Genomic DNA, 13,816 nt, shown 5'->3' with positions numbered 1-13,816 from the left:
ACAGACACACAGGCAGCCCCAGCCGCCGCATAATGACTAATAATGCCACCGATTTGCATGCTATAAGGCAACACACAGCCAACAGCCCAACAGCTTAACTATGTCTTGAGAAACTGAAATGAAACGAAACTGGTTTCCATTGCATTTCATCGCGAAGTCTACTACGATTGAGAAACACAGAAAACAATTGTTAAAGGCTTCTCCGGGCAGATCCGGGCTAAAAGAGTGAAGGAATGTACCTACCTCTCTCTGCCTTTAAGAATGGAAATGGGCTTGAGAATTCGAAAGGGAATTCATAAATGGAATTACTAGTAATCCCACCTTAGGACTTTAAGAATGGAAATTATTTTTGTTTGGCGAATTGGAAAGGGAATTTATTAATTTATGAATTCTCATTTGAGTACAGACTATGGGAAGATCTATTAATAGTTTTGGAGTCCCTGCTGCGATGGATGTATTAAATATTCACTATTTTTAGGGGGAATATAGATTTAATACCCCTGTTCCCCAGGGGCCCATACGGGCGCACTGATGCGAAAGACGTTGATTCGTTGTACAAATTTCCCATAAGCGAATAGACTGTTAGCTCTTTAATTACTACTTAGGGATATACTGGAATTGGTACTGCCATTCTTAATTTAAAGATACATACATGGATTTAATAAGGAAGATTCTATGGATATCTTAGGGATATCAACTTGAAACACTCAGAGACCCCCTATTATTATCATTTGGGTTCTTTATTACTATCTGAAACCTTATTTAAAGCATAAAGATGATGAAATCTAATCTGAAACGAAGTTAAGAATGGTTTAAAGACTGAATAAAGCATCAAATATAGTCTAGAAGGATTAAATATGAGTCCAATCATCAGAAAAACATAAGAAATATTCATAACTACAATAATGACACCAAAACATTAGCTGGGAATTGGTTTGATTAAATATGACCTGGAATAAGCTCTTGTAATTAGCTAAAGACTAGATCAATACATCAGCAAAGAATATAACCACAAATTTCCTATCCTCCTTTTGCTTTAATATCAACCAATAAATCCAAAACCAATTGCAAAAATTACCTCAAATCGATTTTGGTTAGCCACAATCCACGATCCCAACCACAAATGTAATGCCAACTAATTTTCGGTACATTAAAGTTTTGATTTCAGTCGAAACGAAGCACAGAAGAACTTGCCTTGCCCGGAGTCTGGGGTAATGGTTCTTGGTTAGGATTTGATTAGTTTTTGGAGTGCCGTGCCGGCTAGATGTTGGCTGGAGAGTTCGTTCAACCAAAGCCAGCGGTTCTTTTGAAATGTGTTAAATAAATTTGGGAAACTTCCGCTCTGGGATTGGCCACACTTTTACAAAATCCCATCATGGTGGGGCGGTGGTGTCTCTGTCTCCTCAATCAATTGCAAAATCATTTTGTTAATTTGCTGGCAATTATAATGCATTTGATTGAGTGAGTCTGGCCGAGAGAGACTTTCACCCATTCAAGTGGTGGCAATGTATCCAAATGACTCGGCTCCTTCTCGGCCGCATCGAATCGAAATGGTTTGAGTATTTGTGCTCTCGGCTTGTGTCACAGTCTCAGTTTTGACACCTGGCACCTCTGTCTTTGGGGGAATCTCTGTGTGTAGGTGTTGTTTGTCTTCGAACACGATCCGATTTCTTTCTTTCTGTTTCTGTTTTGTTAAGCTTCCTCTTTTGGGGGACTATCTTGTCCTCAATTTGCATAATTTATGTAATTTCTGCTCATTTTTTGTTGACCCATAAATAAACCACACACAACACTTTTTGTTTGGCTATTTTTCGTTTTTGTTTGGGTTTTTTTGCTGTTGTATTTTTTTGGCTGTGTTTATCTAACAATTTGATGGTTAATTTCTAACAATTTCACTTAAATATTTACGATATGAATTTATTAGCGGCGGCATCACGTAGCTTTGAATGGTACGAGCATGAGATCTGTGGAGTAATCTTTTGATTGAAATTCGAGACAATTATTAAGTGCTTAAGATATGGGGACTGCAGCTTAGATATACCTATTCATTATGAATATTATACATTTGCTAAGGTTCAATGATTATTGGGGAAAAGCGCAGTAAAATATATTTTAGTACGTTGATTTTAATGGTTTTTTGTGTATTTTATTTGTATTTATTTTATACTTTTTTTGTGTCTTTCTTTCGTTATTCTTGAACCAAAAACTTTCTACTTTTTCCAAGATATATTTATGTCTGTTTTTACTAACCCATTACGGGTTGTTCTTAGAGTTAACTATTGCATAGATTTTGGGAAAACTACTTTCTATGTAGATCTCTTTGGAATGAATAATTAAATTGTGGAAAGCAGAACTCACTAATTTGTATGTAATGACGGTCTACCAGATATATTTTCGATAAATATATATGTTTTTAATATTAATTTAATAATATTATTATTATTAACATTATACCATAATATTATTATTACTAAGGCTTAAGTCCCCTGCACACCCGCTTCACTTGTGAGCCAACCACAGCTAAGAAATATTTCTACACAGCCATTGCAGATCCATCCAAATTTCGTACTCCTCCTAATGATTCTAGAAACTTTATTTGGGTTAAAAACTAGCCTAATTTCCAGATCTTTCGCTGCCTAATCGACTAACAGTTGAACAGTTCCCGTGTTCTTTTCATAAACAAAGCCATTGCTCTGTTGCCTGCTTCCCAACACAACCGCTAAACACTTTAGAAGGTCGGTCTTCACTCTGGCTGTTGTCACATTTTCTCCCCAAAGAAGTTGACAACAACTTAATTTCCAAAAAGCATTTTCGTATGACCTTGTTCCCACAAAACGCGGTGCCACAAAAAAGCAAAAGAGAAAAACTCCCATCCAGAAACCACAGAAAGAGACACCAAGAATGAGTCCGAGAGAGAGGCAGCGAGAAATAAAAATTCAAATCAAAGTTTGAGCTTAATTTACGGCCTGTGGTAGCGAGAGATTTCGTTTGATTTGTGCAACCGGGACACGTACCGATGATCGCTACTCAGAGAGCTGCACCCACGTTCCTGAGACCTTTGTTCCCTCATGCCACTAAACCCCGCATTTCCATTTCCATTCCACAATCCACAATCCCTCCCATGCCGTCTGAAGCCGTTGATTAAACGCCCACCTACTTTCGTCATTCCCTCTGAATGTGGATGGGCATGGTCTCTCCTCCGAATACATATCTCTCTGCTTATATCTTTCTGTCTGTCTAACTCGCCTTATCATCTGGAATTGCCAGTTTGCCTGACTGTCGGCCATTCATTCATTCATTTGCTGGGACACGAGTACGAGTACGAGTACGAGTGTATTCTTAAGTGGCACTTTGTTGGGTTGCCGGTGCTGCTGCTGCGCATGCGCTGAGGCGTGTCCAGTTCTCATCTTCGATGCAGACGCGTCATTCTATCTCTCATTCCCGTTTTTAATCATCTTTTTTTTCTGGCTGTTGTGCCACTTCCCTGCGAATTTGGCACACACTCAAATCGAGTCGGCTCTCCAGTCACTCTTGCAATGTGTCTGTCGCAATAAAAGATACGTTGTTGTTTTTTTTTTGCCGGTTTTACTACCTCTTAACACGCCCTCTTGGAGACTCCTCTCTATCTGGCTGCTGCTGCGGTTCTCCAAGTCATATTTTTTTACTCCTATTTAATGGCTTTTTTCATACATTTTGTAATGCAAATTTTATGCATCGTAAATGGGTTGGAAACGGTGGGATGACATGAAGATATGTCTATTTAAAAATTATGGGAAATTATTAAAGTATATTTCGAATTTTCAATCACACTTTGGGATGGATAAAAAAGGGCGGGGAAACTGTATATACAGCTTGAAACATTTCCGGCTGTCTCTGTAAGATTATACTCTCAATAATTATTGGAAAATAGCTTCCAGAAACACATGCAATTCATTACAAATGTTTATAAACAATCAAAAATCACCCTTGTTCTCCATTCCAGTTTCGAAAAATGTGTTTCAAGGGGTAATCGATATAAGGGCGGATACTCCTGTCAGTAAACATTAGATTATAGTTTCATTCCAATACAGATCTCAAGGAATACAAAGCTATTCCATTCTCTAATGTTTAGTTTGAATCATGCCACTAAAAGGCAGATTATAAGTTTCATAAGCACATTTTTCTTTAAAAAATGCCTAATCAATGCAGAATGGTGTTCCATTCCATCATTTCTAACCTATAAATTGATAGTTCTCCAACATTCCTAACCTAAGCTTTTAAATAATGGAATTTGTGGATATTATGTCATTTCTCATATAAGTATATTCCTCTATTTTGAAGAATCATAATCGATTGACACCTGTAAAATCATAACGCTCCCACCTACAACTTTTAAATTCTTTACAAAAGCTTTTATTAGAACGCATTAAAACTTGTTCTCTGGCAGAAATATATAAAACAAAGCCATACAGAATGATGACTTATAGTCACAAATACAGATGGACGTGTATTTTATTTGTACGTATAACACAATGTGTTTATAGATCGACTGCAAAATTGGAATTTTTGCATAATGACAACGACTACGACAACAACAATGCCTCCACAATTTCGTTCGAGTTCGAGTGACTTTATAAACACAAATCGAGCGCGACAATCGATTCGAATCTCTGGCAACAAGTTTTGCGGTTTTCCCACGAACTTCTGCTGATGTTTGCTCAAGTGATTTAGCGTTTCGTCGTTTCGTCGAGATCTCTATATATTTCTCTCCTTTTCAGTTTGTCTCTGTCTAAAATGTCACCACATACACTGCGAGAAATATGTATATATGTATGTACACTGGTTTGGAAGTGGATTGGCACACTTTTCGCGAAGCCGCTCACTCGATAAAACAGGAATCAAAACATAATTACACAAGTTTGAAAATGCAAAAATTAAGATTGTTAGCAAATTATTAGACCAAAACCAAGTGCCGGACGCAAGAGCGAAAATATTACACCAAGCTACATAATTGAGGAAGGTTTACTTATCCCCTATGGGGTGTCCCTATAAATGGTATAAAAAAATATAATAATAATAAACCATTAACTAATTAAAGCCTCAATAATACCTAAAGAAATAATCAAATATCTGTAGAGATCTGAATAATCGTGGCTATAGAACTGCATTCCAGAAGAAATTCCTTTATCTTAGACCCAAACAGTGAGCCCCAGAAATCATAAGCAAAACTTAAAAAAATCCCCAAAACATTCCATAATTAATTCCATTCTCAAATACCCAAAAAAAAGGGGTTGTCCAGTGCAGTTCCGCCGCAAGGTTGCTGCAACGGCGCGGCGGCTTCCAGCAAAGCATTTCATTAGAGCAGAAAATCGGAAAAATATGAATTATAATGAGCAACAAAGAAACTACAGAAAAAGCTTACAAATTTGCATAAACAAAAACGAAACAAAAGTGAAACAGTAGGCGTGGCGCGTGGCCAATGGAAAATAAAGAGAGAAAAAAAAAAATACCGAGACTCCACAGATCAATTAATGTGCATTGAGAGACCCACCTAAGTCGTAAGTTGTAGGATTGCCAGACATTTCATGGCATTCACTTTTTGCGGTTACTTCCTGCTTGCCGCTACGGCTACGTTTACGGTCCCCCCATTGTTGAAAGTTGGGAAAACTGTAGGGAACAACCCTATGCACATAGTGTCTCTGAGAGATTGAGACACTGAGAGACTGAGAATTGTGGTTATAGCAATTCACGAATTTCGCAAATGATGCCCCAAAGAGACACCAAAAAAACAAAAAAAGTGAAGAAAGACCCACCAAAATGTATGTATTTGCAATTGTGTTAAGAGTGTTTGGTACTCTGTAATTGAAGAGGAGAGTTTGTGGTTTCTGTACAGACGGAAGGAAGGGGATCATCAGGAGAGCCAATCTTTTGAGCAGTTGCAGTGTCTAAAATTGAAAAGGTGGTCTTCCCATGTTGAGCAAGTCTTTATATTCAGCTATTATCAACCGATCTGCTCAAATTTATACGATATAGATGATTTTTACAAGCAAGAATATGGAAAAGGGGTTCTTAATTTTAGAGAACAGCCTCTTTTAAATATAAAAAACTATTTTTCTCCATGATAGATCATTTTCTGTAAACTCAATTCCTGATGAATCCCTCTTACATCATTATTTCCCCACTACTAAGTATCTTTTAGTCATGAGATGAACAAAAAACCCGAGTTATTTATTTTATTGTTCTGCTGTTTGTTGGAGTTTTTGGTTTCCCACTAAATTTAAAAGTCTATTGCGATTGCGATTGTGATTGCAATTGCAGAGTAGTGTCTCCTCATCCCCCAATCTCTCAGACTCCCAGACTTTTGCGAAAACTGAATGTTAATGAATCTGAAAATGTGCTCTGTTGTTCGTGGTTGAGGCTGACTTTAGTTGCCCGCGAATCAAATGGAGATTCATTCGTCTCCCTGAGTCACAGAGTGGATGGAAAGTGAAAGTCCATTAGACATCTGGAGTGCTGTGCAAAAAACAGACCAGAGCCAAGCGAATGGGTTGCCTTTTGTTCGAATCTGGTGCGTTTCACACGCAAGTTTATTACACTTTCAACTTTGACTCGTTCGCGCAAAAAAAAAAAAAAAAAAAAAACTATAATCCCAAGTGAAAAAAACGTAACGAAAATGTTAAATGAATTCAGGGCGAGTTACATGACAGCGCCAGCGAAAGGTGTGAAACGTTTGGAGGTTTACTTGGAGACTGGGAGAATGGCGTGAACTTAGGATGGAGACTAAACGAAGCTTACGAGAGGCTTAGGCAGAGTATGGCTCTGAAAGTGCACTTCAAAAGTCATTAGTTTTAAACCATTTAGTGAGTGTTTTAGGGGTCTTAGCAGCCTTTTTAGTTTAGGACTAACATAACATCCAATGAAGGGGAATAAGCTGGCATCTAAACAACAATTCCTATTTGTTTTTAATACCCGGTATTCAAAGCGTATATTCAATTCGTGTAACAGATAGAAGGAAGACTTTCAGTGGCTTCTTGTCATCCACAATTTTAAAGATACAATAAAACCGGAAACGTGAATGGATCCTTAGGACTGATTATATCGACTGGATAGCATTCAATGAGTTGCGATAGGATCATTATTCTAGCCAGAATGAACAAAACTACAAGTCGTTTGGCTATTTGAACACCTGGTTTTCGAACACTGTTAATGAATGCAAAAGCTGATCAAGTTTCTATACATAGAAACCGAGTACCGACACGTGTGCTGTGGTTCCAAAGGTTTCCACTGGTTCCTTATTGATCTCTTCCAAAAAAATTGTATCTTAGAAGAACTACCATCCTTTGTTGAACACCTCTTCGAAGAGTTTTTCAGTGCACTCTGCAGACCCTTTATTTTGTTGGCCTAGACCCCGTTTATCTCTGATTGCATTCGTCACAATGTCCAAAGAGCCTTCTCTAGATTGTGGGCCCAAACGAAAACCTTAAGCCAGTGACATTGTAAGCGATAAGGTCTTATCGCTGACCAGACCAGCAGTGATTGTTGTCGCCCCCAAAAAACGGAAGACAAAATGTTTTCCTTCGTGTTTTATGCAAACAAATCAACGGACACTGACGATCAGTTTGGTTTGACAGTTTGGCGTGGAATGGTGGGGCGTAACCTGGCAGCTCTTCAAATGCGGTAAGAGATCATTGAAAAAATGATGCGGGGATTACGCGCGAGCGGACTTTTTTCCCATTTTCGAAATATTTATTTATGGGTTGGCGATTTATGGGCGATTCGCGACTGCAATCGCGCACGACGCTGCCGGCGCTGCGACGCTGCGTTGAAAAAATATGAAAAAATTGTAAATAAAATCAGAAACAAAAGAATTATGATCGTGTGTCGCCGAGTATCGCTGACGCCTCCTCCCGAATGAGTCTCTGAGTCTGAGTCTTTTTTGTGTGTGTTTTGCTGGTACTCAAACGTACCCCAGACTCTGCTGCGGTCGGTCGGTCGGGGCGGTGGTTAGCAGTGCGGTCGGTTGAGTGGATCGTTGGTGTCGCGCGCGCTTACTTTTAGCACATTTACCGCTTAAACAGTCGCCCGTTAGCACATGTACTAAAAAGCACGAAGCACACGGAAAAATTGGCAACAAGATTACAGAGCCCCCCGTTAGAACGAGGCACCCACCGCGTACCGCAGCGGACGACTCTCTAGTTCCCGGCGATAGCCATACGACGACGACGTGCCGCTGTTTTGGGTTTTTTTTTACTGCGTTAAGAGAATGGCCTTATCACACACGGCCACGGCACCGCACGATTATTATATTTTGGTTTACTATTATAACATTTTTCAGTGTGTTTTTGTGTGCACTCCACGATAACCATACCCTATATAAAATATATATATGTATGTACATATATTCATACGACATTTGACTCTTGGCTGTAATTGCACATTGAGCTAAATACGAAATTCAGTTAGTGCCTTGGTGTTAAAAACGGTTTAGGTTTTTAGCACAACGTTTAAGGGATTACAACAAACGATCGAGCAGTTTCTCAACGACCACAGGTGAGCAGAGATCGGGGTTTCATTGAAGGTTCTACGGAACGGGTGCGGCCTGCACATTGGTAATTAAGAAAAGTTTACATTTGTTTACACGCCCCGAGAAAAGATAAGGTTCTTTGAACTGGCAGCGAACTGCAAAAATAATGGATTTTTATTCGATTCGATTTATGAGCGAAATCCTCTATAAATATGCTAAAAGAGTACTAGGGATGTGGGTGGTAAAATTATTCAATTGTGGGTTGAATTACGTGATCTAAATCGTTTATGCTTTGAAGGAAAAGAGTTACACTGAAATGTGGCAAAATTTCAAATACAGGGGATAAAATTAAATGATTTTTGAAATACAAAGGTTTCTTTTAAGCATTGCCTACGTGATCTAAATTGAATGTTCTTTAAAGGAAATGACGTTCGAAAGACAGGGGAAACCCTTGAAACCACTGGGAGTTGCAATGAATATGAAGTGTACTAAAAGAGTAAACGATAGAATTTATGAGTTTTGTATACCAATGGTAGATTTTTATGAATATTTGATTTAGTTAAATGTGTACACAGTAATAGCAGTCTTAGAAAGTGTTTTAATACCCTAACTACGACTACTACTTAGAAGTAAAGGCATTTATTATCTATTTTTCAATAACATTTACCTCTTTCCCATACATGTACTAAAAAAAATGTATTTGAAAAGATTAATTTATTTGCAAAATCAACACTTCTCTCTCTTTGTTTTACATGAACTTCAACTAAAATTTCACAAATGCAATTTCCCCATTACTCAAGGTTTATTTTGCGCCAAAACTTTTGTAAAAGCTATGTGCTAAATGTGCTAATTCCACCCAAAGACCCTACATGTGTACTCATGTACATATATGTATATTTACTTGCCTATTTAGGCATATTACGAAGAATATCGCAACTTAGAGCCCCCTTGGATATGCAATTGTACGACGGAGTGACTCATCGGACAGGCCGAAAGCAAGCGTTTTCCGCACATACATATGTACATATATCCAATATTTCATTTGAGCTTTTTTTTGTGTTTCTGCTTTGTTGTGTTTATGAAAGGCCATACCGAAAAGCCCAACGGGCAAGAAATTGAACAAAACCCGAAACGAAACCAAAATAAACAGAGGATCGTATCGGATGGGAGCGGATCGGGGATCTGTGTGTAAAAATGATCGTACAATGCGTGGCCATGCGGCTAAGAGGGTGATCGTTGGCCATCGGAGGCGATACGGAAAGAGGGGCAAAATAAAACCATTTATAACTGCATATTTTTGTGGCATATGGGGCAGGCGGCACGGGGCACATGAACTCGTGGAACTTTTGCAATTACTCGAAAGATCAACGGCGGCTTGGTGCGGGCCAAGAAAGCCAGATGGCTACGGCCCCATAGTTTTCCCCCCAAGATTTCCGCAATGATCTCTCGCTCTCTCTCTCCCTCCCTCTCTCTGTAGTTTTTTACCTATCTTATAAAATAATTTATGCTTTTCTAAGAACATTCTCTCCGGCCAGAGGCCCTTCTATCGGAGCGTAGCCGAATGTGGTGTGCGGTGGTTGAGGTCTTCTTTTTGGTTGGGGTTTTTTAAGCATTTTATTTATAGAGGACTCTGAAATGTGACGCATTTCGTTTAACGTTGGCATGTGAACTTTTTTCTTTTTTGTTTTTGTTTATCTCTCTCGTAGGTTTTTTTTTTATTCGAAGCGAAATGTGAATGACTTGTGTGTTGGTACAAGTGACAATGTTTCAATTGATCAAAGCCCTGAGAGGAGCAGAGTGTCTCTCATTCTACAGATCTTCGAAGGTAGAGCACACCTTATGTCATCAGGGAAAAGAGTCTCTCTCGTTAAGTTATAGATCTTTCAAGGTATAAGTGATCTTATTTGGACATTGACGTGCAATGATTGGACTGTCAATTGGGCCAAGCGATACGAAGCAGATGCTTGTTATGCGTGAATCTCTGGCAGAAATGCTACATCGACCGAGGAGCGCTGCTGCATGACGCAGTAACATGCGGGATAGAATCAAGAGAAGTGCATCAGAGAGGACACACCCTTAAATCATACCAAAAGCCTTTCTCCTTCTTCCGATCCTTAAAGCTATAGCGCCCCTTATATCATGTCCAAACTATCTCCTATTCCACCGATCTTCGAGGGTATATCGCAATCATAGACCATGCCTGGCTCTTGCTTTTATTCATGTATTTTTCTGCAGGCTCCAAAGTTCAACTCCAATGGCGGGGGGCTTAGTCGTTCCACCTCTTGATGGATGCGTTGAGCAAAGCCCAAAAGCAAACAACTTCCGATTTATAATTATCTGTGTGCCACCATATACAGGGTGTCTTGTCGGTCGATTTGTCAGTAATTTTCCTACAAAGCATTGTAGTTCTCCGAATCTTATCGGTGGGTATAAATTTTAAAATTAATATTTTTGTTTGCAGAATCTACTAGAGCATGTACTAAACAGGAAAAAAATACATAGTCGCTTGCTCTTGTCTGGTATATCTCCCCGTATAAGTACTCCATATATCTCTATCTCTGTATAAGCACTCCATATAGACATGAAGGCATAGTCTTGGGCGATAAGCCAACAGATAAATGATTGATGTCACGCTCTTGAGGCACTTTTCCTCTGCTGCTTCTGATGACACCCCTTTCTTTCGTCTTTTGTGTGTTTCTTGGACAGCTGTCAAAGTTTTTGTTTACATGCCAAAACATCTAAATATGGTAGCATCTCATCTGCATGATTAATTAGAGTGATATTTCTTGCACATACCCGACAGCTATGACACACAGACAGACAGACACGCGTGGGGGAAAGTGGCGCGAAGAAAGTGAAAACTGCTTCCTCAAAAAGAAGCAGAAAAGGAAGGAGAGAAATGAATGCGTTCTAAACTAGTGCTAAAGTGTTATATGAAAACATTCAGCTGTTGTTGTCGTCAGTGTGTTTCCGTATTCTGGATTTGCCAAAGGGATTTGTTTACGCGTGGGGTGGGGTGCTAAGTATTTGTACTAAATGTGTTTAGACCCATAAATCAGCCACAGATCAAAGCAACGAATGTGTGAAGGCGCTACTTTTTGGTATAAAATTGTCTTCTAGTGTTTGATTTTGCCTTAAATTATGAAATGGGCTTAGATAATTTTCTATATATGTGTACTAAATAAGTTTAGAATGTATTTTGTGTATTAAGACAATAAATTTGGTGATCTAAGGGCGTTTCATATGAATTTTTAATGTTTAGGGTACTACATTTTGTGGTCTAAGGAAGTTTAGAGCTAAACTAAAATAATTAGACAACTAGTTTGGTGATCTAAAAGACTATGGAATGGTAAATTTGACTCATAATCTACTATAGCGTCTTCTAAAACACCAATTTGTACTAATAATCTCTTTTAATTGAACATATAGCTCTTAAGCTCTGTACTAAATGGGTTTCCCAGCGGTCTAAATGATTAGTTTATCTATATAGTACCTTTCGAAGTTTAAAACAGCTGTACTTAAAGTCTTTCCCAAAGATCAAATTGATTATTCGTGCATGCTCTGCCCTGTAAAGGGAAATGCTAAGTTTTTATTACCTTTTAAGAAGCTAAAACTATGAATAAAAGTTACAGCCACCTTTAATCATCACACCCACACGTTTCTATCCAAATCCATGACTCTACCGCCTTGGAATAAATGGAAAAGCTGGAGAGTTGCATTTGCCCTATTCGTGGCACCTGTGCAACGTTGAATGCACCGCCCCTAGAGGCCGCCATGTGGGTGCCTTTAATTGCAGCCTCCCTGCCTAAACCAAATGCTAATAAGCATTTTTGTAAAAGTACTCGCGCTCGGGTGCCTTGCACATGGCAACAAATTATAAATATAAATCAGAAATAGCTCCCCGGAACACCCCGCCAGCTGCACGGCGATCCAATGGGCATTCGAGTGGGGCAACAAAAGCACTCGTAGGAAAATTGCAAAAATCTCAAATTGTTTTGAACAAATATTGCCTCCAGTTGCAATTTTACAATTTATAGATTTTTGCATTTCAGGCAGATCTTTGTTGTAGTATTAATGCTGATAACCCAGATTCCACATTGATTTCGAATCCCATTTCAATGTCAGAAGGGCGGGGGCCACGTCTGGAGTCTGGGAGCTTAAATTATGCCCCAAATGTAAACAGGGGCACAGCACTGCACAGCAGAACACAACAAATATTTGCGCTAACGTCACTGGGGCATCCGTGTGTGTACCCGTACGCGTATTTATTTCACAATTCCGAGCTATGTAAACTTCAGGGGATATTTATAAACAAATTTCACAACACAATCCAAGCTGAAAAAGGCAGAAAAGTTTCTTTAAAGAAACATTTCAATTGAAATCCAATGCCCGGCCATGATATGCTGCCACTGCAATGCGAGGAGAAGGGGGCAAGAGATTGGGCTGTCCAATCGATTAAGTAGATTATCCCCTGCATTAAAGTACAATTTAAAAATAGTTCTTGGTCCATCGAAGCACTTGCATTGATGATAGAAGCCATTAAGTGTAGAGAAAAGTCCATTAGAACTTGAGGAAAATCGTTTAGTACGAAGTTTCAAAGGTCTAAATACTTTCAAATTAGATAATTAATGAGCACTAATGTTTCAGAGCAACAAGTATCTGCCATGAAATATCTGAGATGAAAGGTTATTGGCCAAGAAAGAACTTGGATCAATGCGAGAGCTACAAAGTAGATTCTAAACACATTTAGATCTTTGGGAAAATCATTTAGTACGAGGTCTCAAAGCTTTAAATACTTTCAAGTCAGATAATTAATGAGTTCTGATGTTTTAGAACGCCATGAAGGGGTCCAATTAGTCACTATTCGAGTTGTACAGAAGTTTGATGTCTGAATAGGATAATTAGGGGTATTTTGAGTGGTTAAAAGGTGCCTGAAATCTACTGAAATGCGTCTAAGTGATGTATTCAGCCCAGACTTCATGTTATATGTGTTCTAAATAAGTGATAAGGAACTTAAAACATTATAAATATGATAATTATGGGATATTTTGGGCATTTAGAAGCTTTAATATCCTTTCAAAAGCATATAAAAACTTTAGAAAAGTGTCAAAGTTATATAGTCCCGATTTCAAGATTTGAGTGTGCTAACGTGTTCTAAAAAGTTGAGTTGCTTAAAATACTAAAGTGTAGGTTTATGTGGAGATTTTAGAAATACAATATACCTTCTAAGGGTTTTCGAAAATATCATAAATATTGTTTAATAGAATTAACATTGTTTTTGGTGGCTATTGTTGTCCCAACTTGTATTCCTTA

The 13,816-nt window shown here is 38.5% G+C and overlaps 1 protein-coding gene across 6 annotated transcripts in view; it reads left to right on the top strand.

Moving 5' to 3' along the window:
• LOC108161349 (mucin-17) overlaps nt 1-13,816 on the top strand; it is a 57,587-nt gene that overhangs the window by 4,833 nt on the left and 38,938 nt on the right. For 2 of the 6 annotated variants that reach the window (XM_017295587.2, XM_033393272.1), the window contains exon 1: nt 7,957-8,529. The exons of 1 other annotated variant lie outside the window; for it this stretch is intronic. The gene's annotated coding sequence lies outside the window, so the exon portion shown is untranslated. Of the gene's footprint in view, nt 1-7,593; nt 7,657-7,956; nt 8,530-13,816 lie in introns of those variants that run through there. 3 more of the 6 variants (XM_033393274.1, XM_033393275.1, XM_017295588.2) reach the window with 2 other exon arrangements.

The sequence above is a fragment of the Drosophila miranda genome, chromosome 4 (genome assembly GCF_003369915.1).
Source record: "Drosophila miranda strain MSH22 chromosome 4, D.miranda_PacBio2.1, whole genome shotgun sequence".
NCBI lineage: Eukaryota > Metazoa > Arthropoda > Insecta > Diptera > Drosophilidae > Drosophila > Drosophila miranda.
This window is presented reverse-complemented; position numbering and strand designations above follow the sequence as displayed.